The 19192-nt window shown below is 39.6% G+C and overlaps 1 pseudogene; it reads left to right on the forward strand.

Moving 5' to 3' along the window:
- Positions 1-15832: 15832 nt before the first annotated feature.
- LOC100138101 (mitochondrial fission factor-like) lies at positions 15833-16502 on the forward strand (annotated as a pseudogene).
- Positions 16503-19192: the final 2690 nt, after the last annotated feature.

Raw genomic sequence — 19192 nt, forward strand, 5'->3', positions numbered from 1 at the left:
CCCCACTTATGGACCAGTGCCAGTCCATGAAACTGGACCCTGGTTCCACAAAGGTTGGGGACCACTGCTATAGTGTCAGTGCATACAGATATAAGATACTTATTCTTCTACTGAGCCTCAGCATCATCATTTGGCTAGTGAGGACATAGAGGAGAACATCACATCACAGTTGTTGAGATATCATTGTCTCAGTCATCAGATATACACATCGCTGTATATAAAATGGGCATCCTAGGTGGTGCTAGTGGTAAAGAACCCACCTGTCAATGCAGGAGACATAAGAGATGTGGGTTCATCGCTGGGTCAGGAAGATCCTCTGGAGGAGGGCATGGCAACTCACTCTAGTATTCTTGCCTGGGGAATCCTATGGATAGAGGAGCCTGGTGAGTTACAGCCCATGGGGTCACAAAGAGTCAGACACTACTAAAGGGATTTAGGGCACACACGTATGTAAAATAGGTGAACAACAAGTACCTCCTGTGTAGCATATGGAACTCTACTCAATATCCTGTAATAAACCAGAAGGGAAACGAAAAAGAATATATATGTAAAACTGAATGACTTTGCTGTACATTTGAAACTAACACATCATAAATCAACTTTAATTCAATAAAAAAGTTAAAAAATAAAAATTAAAAAAAAAAAAAGAGAGAGAGAGAATCATCCTGAACTCCAGAGTACTTTGTCCTCCACAATCATTAAACTTTAAATCCATCAGGAAATGAAATGTAGGAGGGATGGTTAAAGCATTGACTGGATTAATTTATCATTTATTCAGTCAGGAAATGCTTTTTAACTCAATGTTTTTATATTCATTTTGAAAATATTCATGATTGTGGAGAGTATCCTATTATAACTAATCATCCATTTACTACTGGAATTGTCTTTTAACTTTCAATTTCCCTAAATTATAATCTCTCCTATACAAAAATCCAGACTACATTCTTTCATCAAATTATCTTGCCATAGACATCATGAAGATTATCTGTTTTCTTAAAACAAACAAGCAAAAAAAACCCACAACTTTGGTTATTTCTCTACAGTCTATTAAATAAGTTTGGGGTCAATACTGTGCCATTGAGTCCTCCACAAAGCCAGGCCTCAACTTACCTTTTTAACCTTGTTTCCAAATACTTTCCTTTGGCAAGATATTTCTCCAGAATGGGTTAGTAGACTTTCAAGCTACAAAATAACATTTGAAATTGCATGGTTAGCTACAAGGTGATCTGTACAGAAGAAATAAATAGAAAAAGTGTGATCTATCTTCAAACAGAGTGTCTAACATATAAAAGCCAAATCCTCAGAAACAAAAATTAATTTATATGCATAATGAATACGTTAAGGGTTGAAGGAAGCTGTACCAAAAGTGGATGTTAGGAGTTTAGCTCCTAAATTCCTGCTGTGAATGATGTAAGAAAAGCCTTTGAGCTTAGTCATGTCTAGAGAAAGGTAGAGCCCCAAGAAATTCAGATCCTTGAGGTTTGGATACTGATGGATGGTCATCTTCAAATTAGACCCACTATTTACTCATTCTTGCATCATCCAGTTTCTGATAACATGTGTGTGCTCAGTCACTCAGTCATGTCTGACTCTTTGAGACCCCATGGACTGTAGCACACCAGGCACCTTTGTCCATAGGATTTCCCAGGCAAGAATACTGGAGTAGGTTGCCATTTCCTCTTCTGGGGATTTTCCCAATCCAGGGATCAAACCTGCACCTCTGGTGACTCCTGCATTGGTAGGAGGATTCTTTACCACTAAGCCACCTGGGAAGTCCTTCTGATACATAATACTCATTAAGTACAGATTAAATGAATGACAGTATATCACAATGTGCATATTCTTTACAATTGCCTGAAACATTAGGTTGGGTTTTCTTGGGCATTCAAGATATCCAGAAGCCACAAATTAATGATTATTTAGGAAATAATCATAAGTTTGGTAACTCTGGGCAGTATAGTCAGGAGATACTACTGCCTAAGGCCTATAAAGCAATGCATGAAAGTTAGATAATCCTATGTTTTTAATGTAATCTAAAAGCAAATATAAGTCACTAGAAAGAGGAAGGGTTATGAATAAAATAGAAATATATAGAGAATAGATTTGTGGTTTCCAAGGGGGAGATAAGAGGGGGAGGGATGGAGTGGTAGTTTGGGATGAGCAGATACAAACTGTACTGTAAAGAATAAATAACAAATAAGGCCCTACCGTATGGTACAGGGAACTATATTCAGTATCCTGTGATAACCATCAGTTCAGTTCAGTTCAGTCACTCAGTTGTGTACAACTCTTTGCGACCCCATGGACTGCAGCATGCCAGGCTTCCCTGTCCATCACCAACTCCCAGAGCTTACTCAAACTCATGTCCATCGAGTCATTGATGCCATCCAACCATCTCATCCTCTGTCATCCCCTTCTTCTCCTGCCTTCAATCTTTCCCAGCATCAGGGTCTTTTCAAATGAGCCAGCTCTTCCCATCAGGTGGCCAAAGCATTGGAGTTTCAGCTTCAGCATCAGTCCTTCCAGTGAATATTCAGGACTGATTTCCTTAGGATGGCCTGATTGGATCTCCTTGCAGTCCAAGGGACTCCCAAGGGTCTTCTCCAACACCATAGTTCAAAAGCATCAATTCTTCGGCATTCAGCTTTCTTTATAGTCCAACTCTCACATCCATGCATGACTATTGGAAAACCATAGCTTTGACTAGACGGACCTTTGTTGGCAAAGTAATGTCTCTGCATTTTATGCTGTCTAGGTTGGTCATAGTTTTTCTTCCAAGGAGCAAGCATCTTTTAAGTTCATGACTGCAGTCACCATCTGCAGTGATTTTGGAGTCCCCCAGAAGTAAAGTCTCTCACTGTTTCCATTATTTCCCCATCTATTTGCCATGAAGTGATGGGACCAGATGCCATGATATTATTTTTCTGGATGTTGAATTTTAAGTCAACATTTTCACTCTCTTCTTTCACTTTCATTTAGAGGCTCTTTAGTTCTTCTTTGGTTTCTGCCATAAGGGTGGTGTCATCTGCATATCTGAGGTTATTGATATTTCTCCCTACAATCCTGATTTCAGCTTGTGCTTCATCCAGCCCAGTGTTTCTCATGATGTACTCTGCATATAAATTAAATAAGCAGGGTGACAATATACAGCCGTGATGTACTCCTTTCCTGATTCAGAACCAGTCTGTTGTTCCATGTCCAGTTCTAACTGTCTGTTTTTGATCTGCATTCTGATTTTTGAGGGGGCAGGTCAGGTGATCTGGGATTCCCATATCTTTAAGAATTTTCCATAGTTTGTTGTGATAATCATAATGGAAAAGACTATAAATAAAATGTTTATAAATAGCTGAATTGCTTAGCTGTACAGCAGATATTAACACAAGATGGTAAAACAATACTTCAATAAGACACAAAATATAGTGGAAATTTAATAGGGGACCTTAATAAGCAACCTTTGCTTTTGTGGGTCCAGCTCTAGGCAGGATAGAGAAACGAGATGATTTACTAAGTCAATGATCTCAGTCTTATTCACATGTATTTTAAGATGACCTTTTTCTTCTTAAATTTCAGGCTCAACAAGCAAATGTCTCAGGACTAAAATGCAATGAGAAAATTACTACAGAAAGAGAATGTTCTGCAGAAAGGGCACATATGCAAAATATCTTGATTGAAAAAGCTATGGTCTCTGCCATTATGAACAGAACATGTACAATCTATTAGAAACAGTTTTATTTATCTGGGTCTACTCATAAAATTTCTGTTTTCTTTTTCTGGGTTTAATTCTGGGTCTGTAAGTTTGATTTGAAGACTCAGAATGCATCATGTCATGTCACATAGTCATGAAATTCACTGAAATCTCTTGACAGCCTCATGTGCCCAGTCTTTCCCTGGGCCTCCTTCCATCTCATGGCCTATACTGCAGCTCTCAGAATAAATCTCTATTTTCCATCATCTCTTCCTTGTTTCATGCAATATTAATAACAATGACTACTACAAGGACCTACTATATAGTATAGGGAGCTCTGATCAGTATTATGTAAAAACCTAAATGGGAAAATAATTTGAAAAAGAATAATTTACATATATGTATAACTGAATCACTTTGCTCTACACCTGAAATTAACACAACATTGTTAATCAACTATTTATTGCTGTTGTTCAGTCACTCAGTCATGTCTGACTTTACGACCCCATAGACTGCAGCCCACCAGGTCTCCCTGTCCCTCACCATCTCCTGAAGTTTGCCCAAGTTCATGTCTATTGCATCGGAGATGCCATACATCCATTTCATCCTCTGACACCCTCTTCTCCTTCTGCCCTCAATCTTTACCAGCATCAGGGACAGTTGGCTGTTCGTATCAGATGACCAAAATACTGGAGCTTCAGCATCAGCGTCTGTCCTTCCAATGAGTATTCAAGGTTGATTTCCCTTAAGATTGACTGGCTTGATATCCTTGCTGTCCAAGGGACTTTCAGAAGTCTTCTCTAGCACCACAGTTTGAAGGCATCAATTCTTTGGCATTCTGCCTTCTTACAGTCCAGCTTTCACAACCGTAAGTGACTACTGGGAGGACCACAGCCTTGACAATATGGACTTTGTCTGCAGAATAGTCTCTGGTTTTCAACACACTGTCTAGGTTTGTCATAGCTTTCCTGACAAGAAGCAATCACATTCTCATTTCATGAGACTGCAGTCACCATTCACAGTGATTTTAGAGCCCAAGAAGAGGAAATCTGTCATTGCTTCCACCTTTCCCCCTTCTATTTGCCATGAAGTAATGGGACTGGGTCCCACGATCTTAGTTTTGTTAATATTTAGCTTTAAGCTGGCTCTTTCACTCTCCTTCTTCACCCTCATCAAGAGTCTATTTCTTCTTAGCTTTCTGCCATTAGAGTTGTATCACCCACATATCTAAGGTTGTTGATGTTTCACATCTCTCTCTTGATTCAAGCTTGTAACTCATCCAGCCAGGCATTTCTCATGATGTGTTCAGTGTATAGGTTAAACAACCATACTCCAATATAAAATAAGAAGTTAAAAATTTTTTAAAAAGTCTTCTTTCAAGAGTGAGTAAGGAGCAATGAGAAGAAAGCAATCCTTCCTTGCACTTTACCAGGACTCTGTTAGCAAAAGGGACCTAAGCAGTTTGGGTTAAAAGTAACTGAGATATTCTTCTTCTGTTATAATTGTCTTGGTTTGCATCTTGTGATTTATCATATTAAGATAGGTTTTTTTGCATCATTCCCCTCTAAAGGATTTGTTCCATTTCAATGCTGGGTCAAGACATATTTTTACTGCCTTTGATGTTTTATATCATCTGAGATGGGGATCAAGTAATTGTGGCCTTGAAGAGAAGAGGTGGGAGTACTTAGAAGCATTGGCAAATCTAGCTGTCAAAGCTACCATGGGCTAGAGTGGTATCTTGACGTATCAGATGGCAGAGTACATCAGTGGATGCATTAAGAGAAGTCTTAAACAGAGCCTAAGGAAATCGCTATTAAATATGTGCTTGAGTCAGTTAGGGTTTATGTAGGTTTAGGCTGGTATGTTAGAGAATATTTTGGCTGGATTGGAACTGAACTATCCATAGAGATTATTAAGTTTCATGTCACTTCACACTTGTGTTACTTATAGCCTTTCTGTCCTGAACTAGGTATGAGCTCAAATGAATCTTTTGCTTACTCTATTCTAATTGTAAGTAATATGCGAAAATGCAAATAGAAGGCAGGGAGGGAAAGGGATTGAGAGAAGGGGCTTATTGCTGGTGTACTGTAGGCACAGAAGAAAAGGATGTGATCTCGCATGAAAGACCAGGATCAGGGATAGTTCAGGTCAGTTCCGTCACTCAGTCGTGTCTGACTCTTTGCGACCCCATGAATCACAGCACGCCAGGCCTCCCTGTCCATCACCAGCTCCCGGAGTTCACTCAAACTCATGTCCATCAAGTTGGTGATACCATCCAGCCATCTCATCCTCTGTTGTCCCCTTCTCCTCCTTCCCCCAGTCCCTCCCAGCATCAGGGTCTTTTCCAATGAGTCAACTCTTCGCATGAGGTGGCCAAAGTATTGGAGTTTCAGCTTTAGCACCAGTCCTTCCAATGAACACCCAGGACTGATCTCCTTTAGGTTGGACTAGTTGGATCTCCTTGTAGTCCAAGGGACTCTCAAGAGTCTTCTCCAACACTACAGTTCAAAAGCATCAATTTTTTGGTGCTCAGCTTTCTTTACAGTCCAACTCTCACATCCATACATGACCACTGGAAAAACCATAGCCTTGACTACATGGATCTTTGTTGGCAAAGTAATGTCTCTGCTTTTGAATATGCTATCTAGGTTGGTCATAACTTTCCTTCCAAGGAGTAACTGTCTTTTAATTTCATGGCTAGTACAACTATGTAAAAATGTCATGACTCGGTATAGCTGGGGAAGTCTGTAGATTCAGTGCAATCCTAATTAAAATCCTAACAGACTTTTTTGTAGGTATCAATAATCTAATTTTAAAATTTATGTGGCAAGGAACAATTTACATTGAAAAGTTAGAAAATTGCAGAACTCACAATCTCTCATTTAAAATCTTATTATAATGCTGTAATAACCAAGATGGCATGGAATTAGTGAAAGAATAGACATAAAGATCAATGGAACAGAATAGAGTCCAGATATATATGTCCAGATTAATATAGTCAATTTATTATTGATAAAGGTACAAAAGTAATTAAGGAAAATGTCTTTTGAACAATAGTTTTGGAAAAATTAGACATCTATTTGAGTAAAATAGAACTTCAGCCTATTCCTCCATCTTATATAAAATTAACTCAAAGTGGATCACGTACATGCAGATAAACTGTTAAACTATGAAACTTCTAGAAAAAGAAAGATAAAAAATATGTGATTTGAACTAAGCAGAGAGTTCTACATAACTTCAAAGTATGGTCCTTTGAACTTTTTAAAAAATAATAAATTGGATGTTACCAAATTCTTAATCTAATGCTATGCAAAAAATTATAGTCAGAGAATAAATAAGGCAAGCTGCAGACTGGAAAAAATACTTTCAGATCATAATTGTCAAAGTACTTGTATGCAGAATATATAGAGAACTTCTAAAAGTTCGACAGTAAGAACAAATTCAATTAGAAAACATGAAAAATTTCAATAGATATCCTGCCAAAGAAAAATCAGTTCAGTTCAGTCACTCAGTCGTGTCCGACTCTTTGCGACCCCGTGAACCACAGAACTCCAGGCCTCCCTGTCCATCACCAACTCCCAGAGTTTACTCCAACTCATGTCCATTGAGTTGGTAATGCCATCCAACCATCTCATCCTCTGTTGTTCCCTTCTCCTTCTGCCCCCAATCTTTCCCAGCATCTAGGTCTTTTCAAATGAGTTAGCACCTCCCATCAGGTGGCCAAAGTATTGGAGTTTCAGCTTCAACATCTGTCCTTCCAATGAATAGTCAGGACTGATTTCCTTTAGGATGGACTGGTTGGATCTTGTTGCAGTTCAAGGGACTCTCAAGAGTCTTCTCCAACATCACAGTTCAAAAGCATCAATTCTTCGGCACTCAGCTTTATAGTCCAACTCTTACATCCATACATGACTGCTGGAAAAACTGTAGCATTGACTAGACAGACCTTTGTTGTAAAAGTAGCATCTCTACTTTTTAATAGGCTGTCTAGGTTGGTCATAACTTTTCTCCCAAGGAGTAAGTGTCTTTTATTTTCATGGATGCAGTCAGCATCTGCAGTGATTTTGGAGCCCCCAAAATAAAGTCTGCCACTGTTTCCACTGTTTCTCCATCTATTTGCCATGAAGTGATGGGACCAGATGTCATGATCTTTGTTTTCTGAATGTTGAGCTTTAAGCCATCTTTTTCACTCTCCTCCTTCACTTTCATCAAGAGGCTCCTTAGTTCTTCACTGTCTGCCATAAGAGTGGTATCATTTGCATATCTGAGGTTATTGATATTTTTCCTGGCAATCTTGATTCCAGCTTGTGCTTCAGCCAGCCCAGCATTTCTCATGATGTACTCTGCATATAAGTTAAATAAGCAGGGTGACAATATATAGCCTTAATGTACCCCTTTCCCTATTTTGAACCAATCTGCTGTCCCATGTCCAGTTCTAACTGTTGCTTCCTGACCTGCATATGATATCTCAAGAGGCAGGTCAGGTGATCTTTTATTCCCATCTATTGAAGAATTTTCCACAGTTTGTGGTGATCTACACAGTCAGAGGCTTTGGCATAGTCAATAAAGCAGAAATAGATGTTTTTCTGGAACTCTCTTGCTTTTTTGATGATCCAGTGGATGTTGGCAATTTGATCTCTGGTTCCTCTGCCTTTTCTAAAACCAGCTTGAACATCTGGAAGTTCATGGTTCACGTATTGTTGAAGCTTGGCTTGGAGAATTTTGAGCATTACTAGTGTGTGACATGAGTGCAATTGTGCGGTACTTCGAACTTTCTTTGGCATTGCCTTTCTTTGGGATTGGAATAAAAACTGACCTTTTCCAGTCCTGTGGCCACTGCTGAGTTTTCCAAATTTGCTGGCATATTGAGTGTAGCACTTTCACAGCATCATCTTTTAGGATTTGAAATAGCTCAACTGGAATTCCGTCACTTCTACTAGCTTTGTTCGTAGTGATACTTCCTAAAGCCCACTTGACTTCACATTCCAAGATGTCTGGCTCTAGGTCAGTGACCACACCATCGTGATTATCTGGGTCGTGAAGATCTTTTCTGTACAGTTCTTCTGTATATTCTTGCCACCTCTTTCTAATATCTTCTGCTTCTGTTAGGTCCATACCATTTCTGTCCTTTATTGAGCCCATCTTTGCATGAAATATTCCCTTTTTATCTCTAATTTTCTTGAAGAGATCTCCTGTCTTTCCCATTCTACTGTTTTCCTCTATTTCTTTGCACTGATAACTGAGGAAGGCTTTCTTATCTCTCCTTGCTCTTCTTTGGAACTCTGCATTCAAATGGGTATGTCTTTCCTTTTCTCCTTTGCTTTTCACTTCTCTTCTTTTCACAGCTATTTGTAAGGCCTTCTCAGACAGCCATTTTGCTTTTTTGCATTTCTTTTTCTTGGGTTGGTCTTGCTCCCTGTACAATGTCATGAACCTCCATCCATAGTTCTTCTCTCACTGTGTCTATTACATCTAGTCCCTTAAATCTATTTTTCGCTTCCACTGTGTAATCATTAGTATTTGATTTAGTTCATACCTGAATGGTCTAGTGGTTTTCCCTGCTGCTATGTTGCTTCAGTCATGTCCGACTCTGTGCAACCCCAGAGATACAGCCCACCAGGCTCCCCCGTCCCTGGGATTCTCCAGGCAAGAACACTGGAGTGGGCTGCCATTTCCTTTTCCAATGCATGAAAGTGAAAAGTGAAAATGAAGTCACTCAATCGTGTCTGACTCTTAGCAACCCCATGGACTGCAGCCTACCAGGCTACTCTGTCCATGGGATTTTCCAGGCAAGAGTACTGGAGTGGGGTGCCATTGCCTTCTCTGTGGTTTTCCCAAAATCACACTGATTATGTTTTCTGCAGCCAAAGATGAAGAAGATCTATACAGTCAGCAAAAGCAAGACCGGGAGCTGACTGTATAGATCTTCTTCATCTTTGGCTGCAGAAAATATAATCAGTGTGATTTCAGTGTTGACCATCTGGTGACGTCCATGTGTAGAGTCTTCTCTTGTGTTGTTGGAAGAGGGTGTTTGCTATGACCAGTGCATTGTCTTGGCAGAACTCTGTTAGCCTTTGCCTTGCTTCATTCTGTACTCCAAGGCCAAATTTGCCTGTTACTCCAGGTGTTTCTTGACTTCCTACTTTTGCATTCCAGTTCCCTATAATGAAAAGGACATCTTTTTGGGGTGTTAGTTCTAGAAGGTCTTGTAGGTCTTCATAGAACCATTCAACTTCTGCTTCTTCAGCATTACTGGTCAGGGCATAGACTTGGATTACCATGATTTACTTGGATTTACCATAAGGAAAAATTATGGGAAGAGAAAACAGACCAGTGGTTGCTAGAATTTAAGTCCAGAGTCTCTGACCACAGAGACAGCATGAGGAAATGTTTGGGGATGAGGAATGCATCTGTATCTTGTGTGGGGTGGTAGATATATTACTCTATGCATTTATCAAAGGGCTTCCCAGGTGGGTCATTGGTAGAGAATCTACCTGCCGTTGCAGGAATCACAGGAGACAGGATTCAGTCCCTGCATCAGCAAGATTCCCTGGAGAACTGAATGGCAACCTGCTCTAGCATTCTGGCCTGGAGAATATCATGGACAGAGGAGCCTGGTGGGCTATAGTGCATGATGTCACAAAAGCATTCCACACAACTGAGCATACATCAAAACCCATAGAGCTGTCCACCAGGGAGAGGTAATTTTACTCTTTGTAAATTTTTTTTTTAATTTTATTTTATTTTTAAACTTTACATAATTGTATTAGTTTTGCCAAATATCAAAATGAATCCGTCACAGGTATACATGTGCTCCCCAAAAGAGTCGGACATGACTTAGCCACTGAATAACAACAAATTTAAAAATAAAACAATTATGAAACATAGAATGGATTGGTTTAGCAAAAGGTAATGTCTCTTTTAGTTTGATTTAACTCTGAATACTAATCATTATGATGTCTGGATCAAGTGATGGTCCTGCAGACAAAAAAGGTATTAAAGATTTATGGGAAACATGGAAGTGATGAGAGCAAAGGAACGGGTAAGAAAATGAGAGTGATATGGATTGAGTGCAGTGTATTGTGAACTCATTTCTAGGCTGTTAAAATGCATGATTTCTCTTCATATTGATGATTATTACTATACTCATTTGATGGACAGTGAAACCTAGGCTTGTCCAGAGGAAAGAAAACATTTTCTGAGGATACACTTCTGTATACAGAGTACATAACACCAACCCAGGACTATCATTCAGGAAGAGTCATGAAAATGAGGAAATGCATAAGAAAGCATTAAACAAAATTCTGCTTACAGTTTAACAATTTTCTCAGTTTTTTGAAAATAATTCTAAATAGTCTTGGGGATATGATTGAGAAACACTGGCTGGTTGATAATGCAAATACATGGAGTTATAGATATTAAAAGAGCAGTGCCCAAGGAGTATTTCACTTTTTAATGGGACAGAGTGATCTAATGGTCTTCCACAGGGTTCTGTGTTGTTCTATAATCTAAGACACAACTCAAGCAAAGGCATATCATGCAAGCTTATCAAATTCACATGTATTACAGAGGCAGATAAATAGTTCATCTGCTGGATAGAATATTCAAAATATCATGTCAGGCTAGAAAATAAGGGAACAAGCAAACTCTTGAAATTCAGCAAGGATCAATGTAAGCATATTCATTTTAATTCAGAAAAAAACAATTGTATAAAATAGACAGTGTGTTGCCAACATTTTGTGAGAGTGAGACGTGAAGAGTGACAAGTAGGTACTTGTCAATATCCTTTACACTTACAAAAGTAAAAAAGTAGAGGGTGAAAGATTTTGATTTTAAAGCAAGTTTTGGGAACATAAATCTGTTTTTTGTTGGTCAGATTGGAACATGATCAATGATGTAGCCATAAATATATGTCCCATATCAAGTTATATTAATGAACATACAGAATAGAATTGATACCAATGGAGGTGTTAGGTTAGTTCCTCTGCTTTGACCTAACCATAAAAGTGAGTCTGCCCTTGACTTTACTGTATATGTGTATGTGCATCCTTGTTTGCATTTGTGATTTGGGAGCCATTGCGATCTGGTGAAAAACCTTCAGTCTTCTTGATGGAAATGAGATAGCAAGCTTTGTTTTTCTTATCTGTTAAATTAAATAATTAATTCAACCAATATTTGTGCAGGGTATAACATGCATTCCAGACATGTTTCTGGGGCAATATTACAGTAGTGAATTAAAATAGATAGATTTTTTTAATAAAAATGAAGATATTGCCATTTTGTCATATCTGTCAGAGTTCAAATAACTTGGTTTTTTATTTATGCATATAATCATTGCCAAGCTTGACAGTTACTGGCAGAGGGAACAAGTTAGAATAAACAAACATTTTATGTCCTTATGCCTTTTAGAAATTTCATACAAAGGTATTGATTTGCCAAGACAGAATTAAACCACTTGGCTGGTCTAGGCTGTAACTTCAAAGATCACTTTGGGCATTTTAGTGATAAGCCTATTAAAATGTCTCCTTTTGACCAGTGATTCATTTGAACCGCATCGCATATCCAGCAAATTTGATATTTTAAAATTGAAACTGACAGGAAAAAAAAAAAAAAAAGCATACCAAGAGAAGGTCTTGTTTGAATTGTCAGGTCTCGGTGAATGACTGTATTCTATGGCATGGGGAGGACCCTTCTCATTGGCCAGCCCTAAGCACCAAAGCAGGAAGCCCCTCAAAAGCTGATACCCTGGGAAGCTGAAAACACAGCCAGACCAGCACAGCCAATATGGAAGCCTCACAGGTGTGTAATTAGCATCTTTTTTGCCAGACTGAAAAGTCGTAACAAGAAAGGCCCCATGGATTTTGGGCAAATATTTGCCAGAATAGAATTATTTGCAAAAGTAAGAAGGATAGATGACTTAAGCTCCTCTGGAAAGAAAAGGATAACCTACCTCTAATTACAAAGGGAGAAAAGTAACCAGTTGTTTTCTTTAAAGGAAGTCTAGTTGGTTTACAATGTTGTGTCAGTTTGAGGTGTAAGGCAAGGTGGTTCAGTTATATATATTTTAAGGAGGAGAAGGCAAATCAAAACTTTATTTGCATAATTGTCATGGAAGGGAAGCAGTGTAATGACCCTGTGAGTTCTGTTCCTTGTCCATTTGCTCCTCTGGGGTGGTCTGCCAGCCAGAGATGCTTCTGAATGTTTGCCTTTCATTAAGGTTTATTCTCAGTGTGCCTAGGAATATATTAGTATATTTATCCTAGAGTTGGAAAATCAGATCATGAATTCCAGGCCAGAGAAAATAAGAGTGTGTGATTGAGACAGATATCCCTGGAGGAGAAAATGGCACCCCACTCCAGTATTCTTGCCTAGAAAATTCCAAAGACCGAAGAGTCTGGCGGGCTATAGTCCATGGGGTCACAAAGAGTCAGACAGGACTGAGCGCACACACACACTATATAATCAATAACTGCCTCCCTACAGCTCATTTGACAGCAGCAGTTTAAGCACATTTCGATCATGTCTAGGAGAAATCTCTGGGTCACTGTCACAGGTTGTAAATGTTTAGGACGTGTTTTTTTCCATTGATCAATCATTTACCAAGAATCTACCACCAGGCAGGTGCTGCAAATCCCTACTTGTTAAGATCATATCACTGCTTCCTTCAAACTGTTCACTTGCTAGTGGAAGAGAAACAGACACCCACAGATAATGACAATGTACTATCACAAATTGTTAATTTTCTGGCCAACTTTGTCTCCAAGTGGGTCATGCTAGTGGCCTTCTCAGAGAATAAGTTCAGAACTGAACCTCCAAGAACACATGTATGTTATCTGGTGAAAATGGAAAGAGGTGGAGGGGAACTAGGACATTCTAAATGAGAGGAGAAAGATGAGGATGATCAGATCCTTCAGCAGATTTCACCTAAAAGATGTGGAAATTAGTTGTTCAACAGCTGCATAAAATGACACTGAAACAGTAGAAGGAATTATAACATGAAAAAATTTTGCTATGGAAACTTTATCCTAAAAGCAAGGATGGAGTCCAGTGAGGGAATTCCATGGTGGTCCAGTGGCTAAGACTTCATGCTCCCAACTCTGGTGGCCCAGGTTCGATCCCTGGTCCAAGAACTAGATCCCACATGCTGCAGCTAAAGGTCTCACATGCCACAACGAAGATCAAAGATCCTGCATGTTGCAATGAAGACTGGCACAGCTAAATAATTTCTTTTTTTAAAGACAGAATCCAGTGAACCAGGATGTTCATTTTCTCTCTCAAGATCATCTATGGCATTTTGGTTGGGTTACAGACAGACCTGCAGTCCAGAGATGTGTGCTGAGCCACTGAAAGCACTCAGCAAGAAATTTGCTGGTTGGAGGGGGACAAAAAGGTAACATGTGGCATCAGGTCAGGGTTGCCCCTCAGGAATCTGTTGGGGAACTATTTGAAGCAATAAACCTATGACTGATATGGGATGGGTTCTTTCCTTAATTGCCACGTCTGTATCTGGTTTCAAAAATGGAATGTATGAAAAACTGGGAAGTTCTTCAGAATTGGCCATAAAGAAAACCTAAGTTAATTATGACGTGGATGATTGATTTGTATCAATTTCTGTGACATTAGTCGTTCTGAAGAGTAGCTGTAGCTCTTACATCAGTGCAAGTAAACCTGGTGGTGAATGCTTCATGCAGAATTCTCATCTGAATTTTGTGGGCTGGTGAGGAAGCCTCTGGGAGGTGGACTTGAAGGATCTGGAAAGAAATCTCTAGGACCAAGGGGCTCACTTGTTTGGAATGCTTTTCACATTTGTAAGTAAAAGTCGACAAGTGAAATTCTCAAAAGACTTATCGTGGAGTTACAGAGTTTACGAACCACATCTTGCCCGTTATAGAGATATGATTTTTTTTTTTTTTTTTTTTTTTTTTTGCGGGAGCAAATCGTCTTGTCCTGCTCACTTGTGGTCCTGTGTGTCCACATCTCTCTGCCCCACACCACTTCTTCTTTAGTGGTCTATAGTGTGTCGTCTTCTGGAGTTCCATAAAGGGAGGACTGTTGGTTATACTTGAACCTGCCTCCATGGCATTGCTCCTGGATGCAAGGAAATGGCACATTGCTCCTGTGCCTTGACCTTTGGTTTGGTAGTCATAGGATGGACGCAGGCTTCAGTGCCCATAGTCTAAAGGACATGTGACTTGAAGTTCTGCGAGTCTCAGATTGGACTTTGATTTTTCTCCCAAAGGCTTTGATGTCTTTGAGTGACTTCCCATACCTTAGACTTTCTTCACAAGAAACTGAAGAACATCAGCCAAATTGTGTTCTGAGATTTTGCAAGTCCCTAAATATGATATGCTTGTCTGACTTGAGAGGAGAACAGTTGCCTTGAACCCATGTACTTCTGAAATCTAGGCCACAGAGCATGTGAAAGGGAATACAAGTGGTGTTCTGATTTGTGACTCAGATAACCAGGTGAACAGGCCCCATATCAGCAGCCATAATTTCCTCTTCCAGCAGCAGACAGTGAAAGTCACTCAGTCATGTTCAACTCTTTGCAACCCCACAGACTATACAGCCCATGGAATTCTCCAGGCCAGAATACTGGGCTGGGTAGCCTTTCCCTTCTCTAAGGGATCTTCTCAATTCAGGGATCAAACCCAAATCTCCCTCAATGCAGGCATATTCTTTATAAGGTGAGTTACCCAGGAAGCCCAGCAGGAGAACCAGGGCTCAAGTCTAATTTAAAAATTTTTTGGTTTTAACCCTCCAGATATCTGTCCTGGAAGCAGGTAGTTTCAGGGCAAAGCTAATCTCTTAAAACAGGGTGTTTTTAACTTCCAAAGGGCTCTTTGCTCCAAGATATCTCTCTTATTGACCCTACAAGAGGTCTGTGTTAAGAAGCCAGGGTAAGGTTTGCCCAGGTGCCTCTGTGTGCTTGGCCAACAGCCTCTGAGACCATCCACCCAAGCTCCCCAGGAGCTGGTGGGTGGTGTCCCTTCCCCAGGACCCTCCAGAGCCCAGGGGGACAAAAGTAACTCTAAATCTAGGCATGCGTATTGAAGTAAGTTAAAGGATTTAATATGAGGCACAGAAGCAGGTAATGCCAAAAAGCAAGCAGTAGTTGGCACACATTTAGTGATTTAGACAGCCTTTCCTTCTCCCACTGCTGCTGAGATGGCTGAAATTAGTCAAATTCAATATAAAATGTAATACACCAAAAGTGTTAGCAAATGAGGGTCTGGAAAAATTAAAGGTGGCACAACCAAATGCTGACCTGTAACAAGGATTCCAAGAAGGAGTTTCAAATACTAGTGTGATTATGCAGGTTCCAGAGAGAATTGTGGTAGAGGAAATAATGAAAACATTCCATTTTGAAGACCAGTAGATCTTGACCTTATACAGTCAAATCCCTTTAAACCTCTGGCACTAAAAACACCGTCTCATGTGCTTATGCTAAATGAAAGACCACCAAATTTTCTGGATTAGAAACACCTCCTCCAGCCCCTCAAAGTCAAGAAATCCATGCAGTTGACAGGATAAAAAGGAGCACTCTGTGAGTGAAAATGCTGTTTGCAAAAACGGACAGCTGGTCAGAACTGACTCCATGTATGGCATTTCAAATATACAGGCAATGACTGAAGGAACTTCAGAAGACATGACAGTTGTAGATGGAGCTTAATTAAGATGACAGATAATCAAACTAAATAGATGTCTACAACTTCTTGAAGAGGAGAACAAAGATTGTGCTAAAAGAGAAATGGTCATATATTCAATTACTATATCATTCTGGCTGCCTAATAGCTGGCTCTGGCTTTGCCACTAGAGGTAACCTCAACTCTCAGAAATATTGTCTCAACATCTGGAAATATAAAGAATTTGCAAACTTCCAAAAAATCAAAAAGGCAAGGTAAGCCAGGGCCTCCCATATTTTGGCCATTATTGTACCATTCTCTTCGGCTTCTGTTTTATTGACTACATTAAAGCCTTCAACTGTGTGGATCACAACAAACTGGAAAATTCTTTAAGAGATGGGAATCCCAGACCACCTGATCTGCCTTCTGAAAAATCTGTATACAGGTTAAGAAGCAACACTTAGACCTGGACGTGGAAAAACAGACTAATTCCAAATCGGGAAAGGAGTACATCAAGGTTGTATATTGTCACCCTGCTTATTTAACTTAGAGTACATCATGTCAAATGCTGGGCTGGATAAAGCACAAGCTGGAATCAAGATTGCTGGGAGAAATAATAATAACGTCAGGTATGCAGATAACACCACCCTTATGGCAGAAAGTGAAGAAAAACCTAAAGAGCCTCTTATGAAAGTGAAAGAGGAGAGAGAAAATGTTGATTTAAAACTCAACATCCAGAAAACTAAGATCATGGCATCTGGTCCTATCACTTCATGGCAAATAGATGGGGAAACAATGGAAACAGTGAGAGACTTTGTTTTTTTGGGCTCCAAAATCACTGCAGATGGTGACTGCAGCCATGAAATTAAAAGATGCTTGCTCCTTGGGAAAAAAAGCTATGACCAACCTAGACAGCATATTAAAAAGCAGAGACATAGTCATGTATGGATGTGAGAGTTGGACTATAAAGAAAGCTGAGAGCCGAAGAATTGATGCTTTTGAACTGTGGTGTTTGAGAAAACTCTTGAGAGTCCCTTGGACTGCAAGGAGATCCAAACAGTCCATCCTAAAGGAAATCAGTCCTGAATACTCACTCAAAGGACTGATGCTGAAGGTGAAACTCCAATGCTTTGGCCACCTGATGTGAAGAACTGATTTTTTCATCTGAAAAGACCTTGATGCTGGGAAAGATTGAAGGAGGGAGAAGGGGACCACAGAGGATGAGATGGTTGGATGGCATCACTGACTTGATGGACGTGAGTTTGAGTAAGCTCTGGGAGTTGGTGATGGACAGAGAAGCCTGGCATGCTGCAGTCCATGGGGCCACAAAGAGTAACACATGACTGAGCAACTGAACTGACTGACTGTACCATTTTCACAGTTTTTGACATTTGGACTAAGTTTTACTTATTTCTCCTCTTTTACTTTTTTTCAAATTAACTTAAAACATTATCAAAAAGAAAATTTCTCATCACTACTAAATAATAAATAATAGGACACAAGTGAAAGATTTTTTTTCAAATAAATATAAAGAAAGCATAACAATTTACATAAATCCTACTCATCTATGGAAAACTCTAAATAATTTCACAAACACTGAGCTAAACATGACTAGCAGTATTTGGTACCATAATAAGTATAATTCCTTTTGTGAAAGAATTCAGATTATAGGAAGAGAGAGAGACACATAAATGGGCCATTAAAAATTGATGTCAGTATTTCTGGGATGAGGATAATCCTAGAGTATTTTACAGGCACATAAGAAGAGCATTTAACACGACAAACTTATGTCAGAGAAAAATTTGCTGGGTCAGGTGATGTCAGATCCAAGTGTTTGGTAAGGGGCATGCAGTGGCCATGGCTAGATGACAAAGTGGCTCCTGAGCAGAGGGACAGTAACAGTAGTTTAGATTCTAGAAAAGGCGTGGGATGAATGGCATTTCTGTTGCCACAGTGAATGGCAGGCTCAAGGAGTGATGAGAGGCAGTTGAGGTTGAAGGCTAGGCAGGCAGCTTACACTTCATTTTGCAAGTAACGGGCTGAGAGGATGGATTTTACACTTTTCAGCAGGAGGTTTTTAAAAGAATGTTACAGTTGCAGTCTAGTGAGTAAATACCACTTAGTGAACAAGGAACACAAAGGCGAGAGGGAGATGGAAAGAAAGCTCTGTTTGTGGTAACGTGTAGAGGCTTTGGAGAGGACCACTGAGAAAGCAGAACCTCACTGCTTAAAAAGGATAGAGACTGAATGGCCTTCCCTCCTGGTCCAGGCAAGCTTATTCCAAGAATAGAGAGTTGGGGTGAAGGTTGAAGTAGTGAAGATGGGTGGACTCCCAATTATTCTGTGATTGTGGACAGTATACCTTGAAAGCTGGCCTTCTTGACATTGAATCTATTCTTCCCCTGAGCTGATCACTTTTAAATACTCTTACACTATTTCTTAGAGTCTCCATACAAGACTTTTTCCAAGGCCAAAATCATGTCTTTGTGCTCTTACATGTGATTATAGGTAAGTATCTTCCTTTTCAAAGGCTTAGTTTTCTCATCTCTAAAATGGGATTATTGAAAGTCTCCTTAAGAAGCAGTTTTGAAAATTGGTAGATATTAAGTATGAAGATACCTTGCCCTGGGGTCTACACACATTGTTGAGACACAGTAATTGTTAGTTTTTAAAATTTCATTTACTACACAATAGTAAGCATGTGAAGGATGCTTGATAATGATGGTGACTGGAAAGGATTGACTAGCACATGCTCTGGTGGATTGGAAATGCAATTAAGGAAACAACATGGACTTTAGGGTTTTGGTTTGATGGCAGTGTTAAATAATTTGGTGTTCACACTTTAACTGTATTTGAAGTTATTGTAGACTCTTCTATGCTT

The sequence above is a fragment of the Bos taurus genome, chromosome 2 (genome assembly GCF_002263795.3).
Source record: "Bos taurus isolate L1 Dominette 01449 registration number 42190680 breed Hereford chromosome 2, ARS-UCD2.0, whole genome shotgun sequence".
NCBI classification, from domain to species: domain Eukaryota; kingdom Metazoa; phylum Chordata; class Mammalia; order Artiodactyla; family Bovidae; genus Bos; species Bos taurus.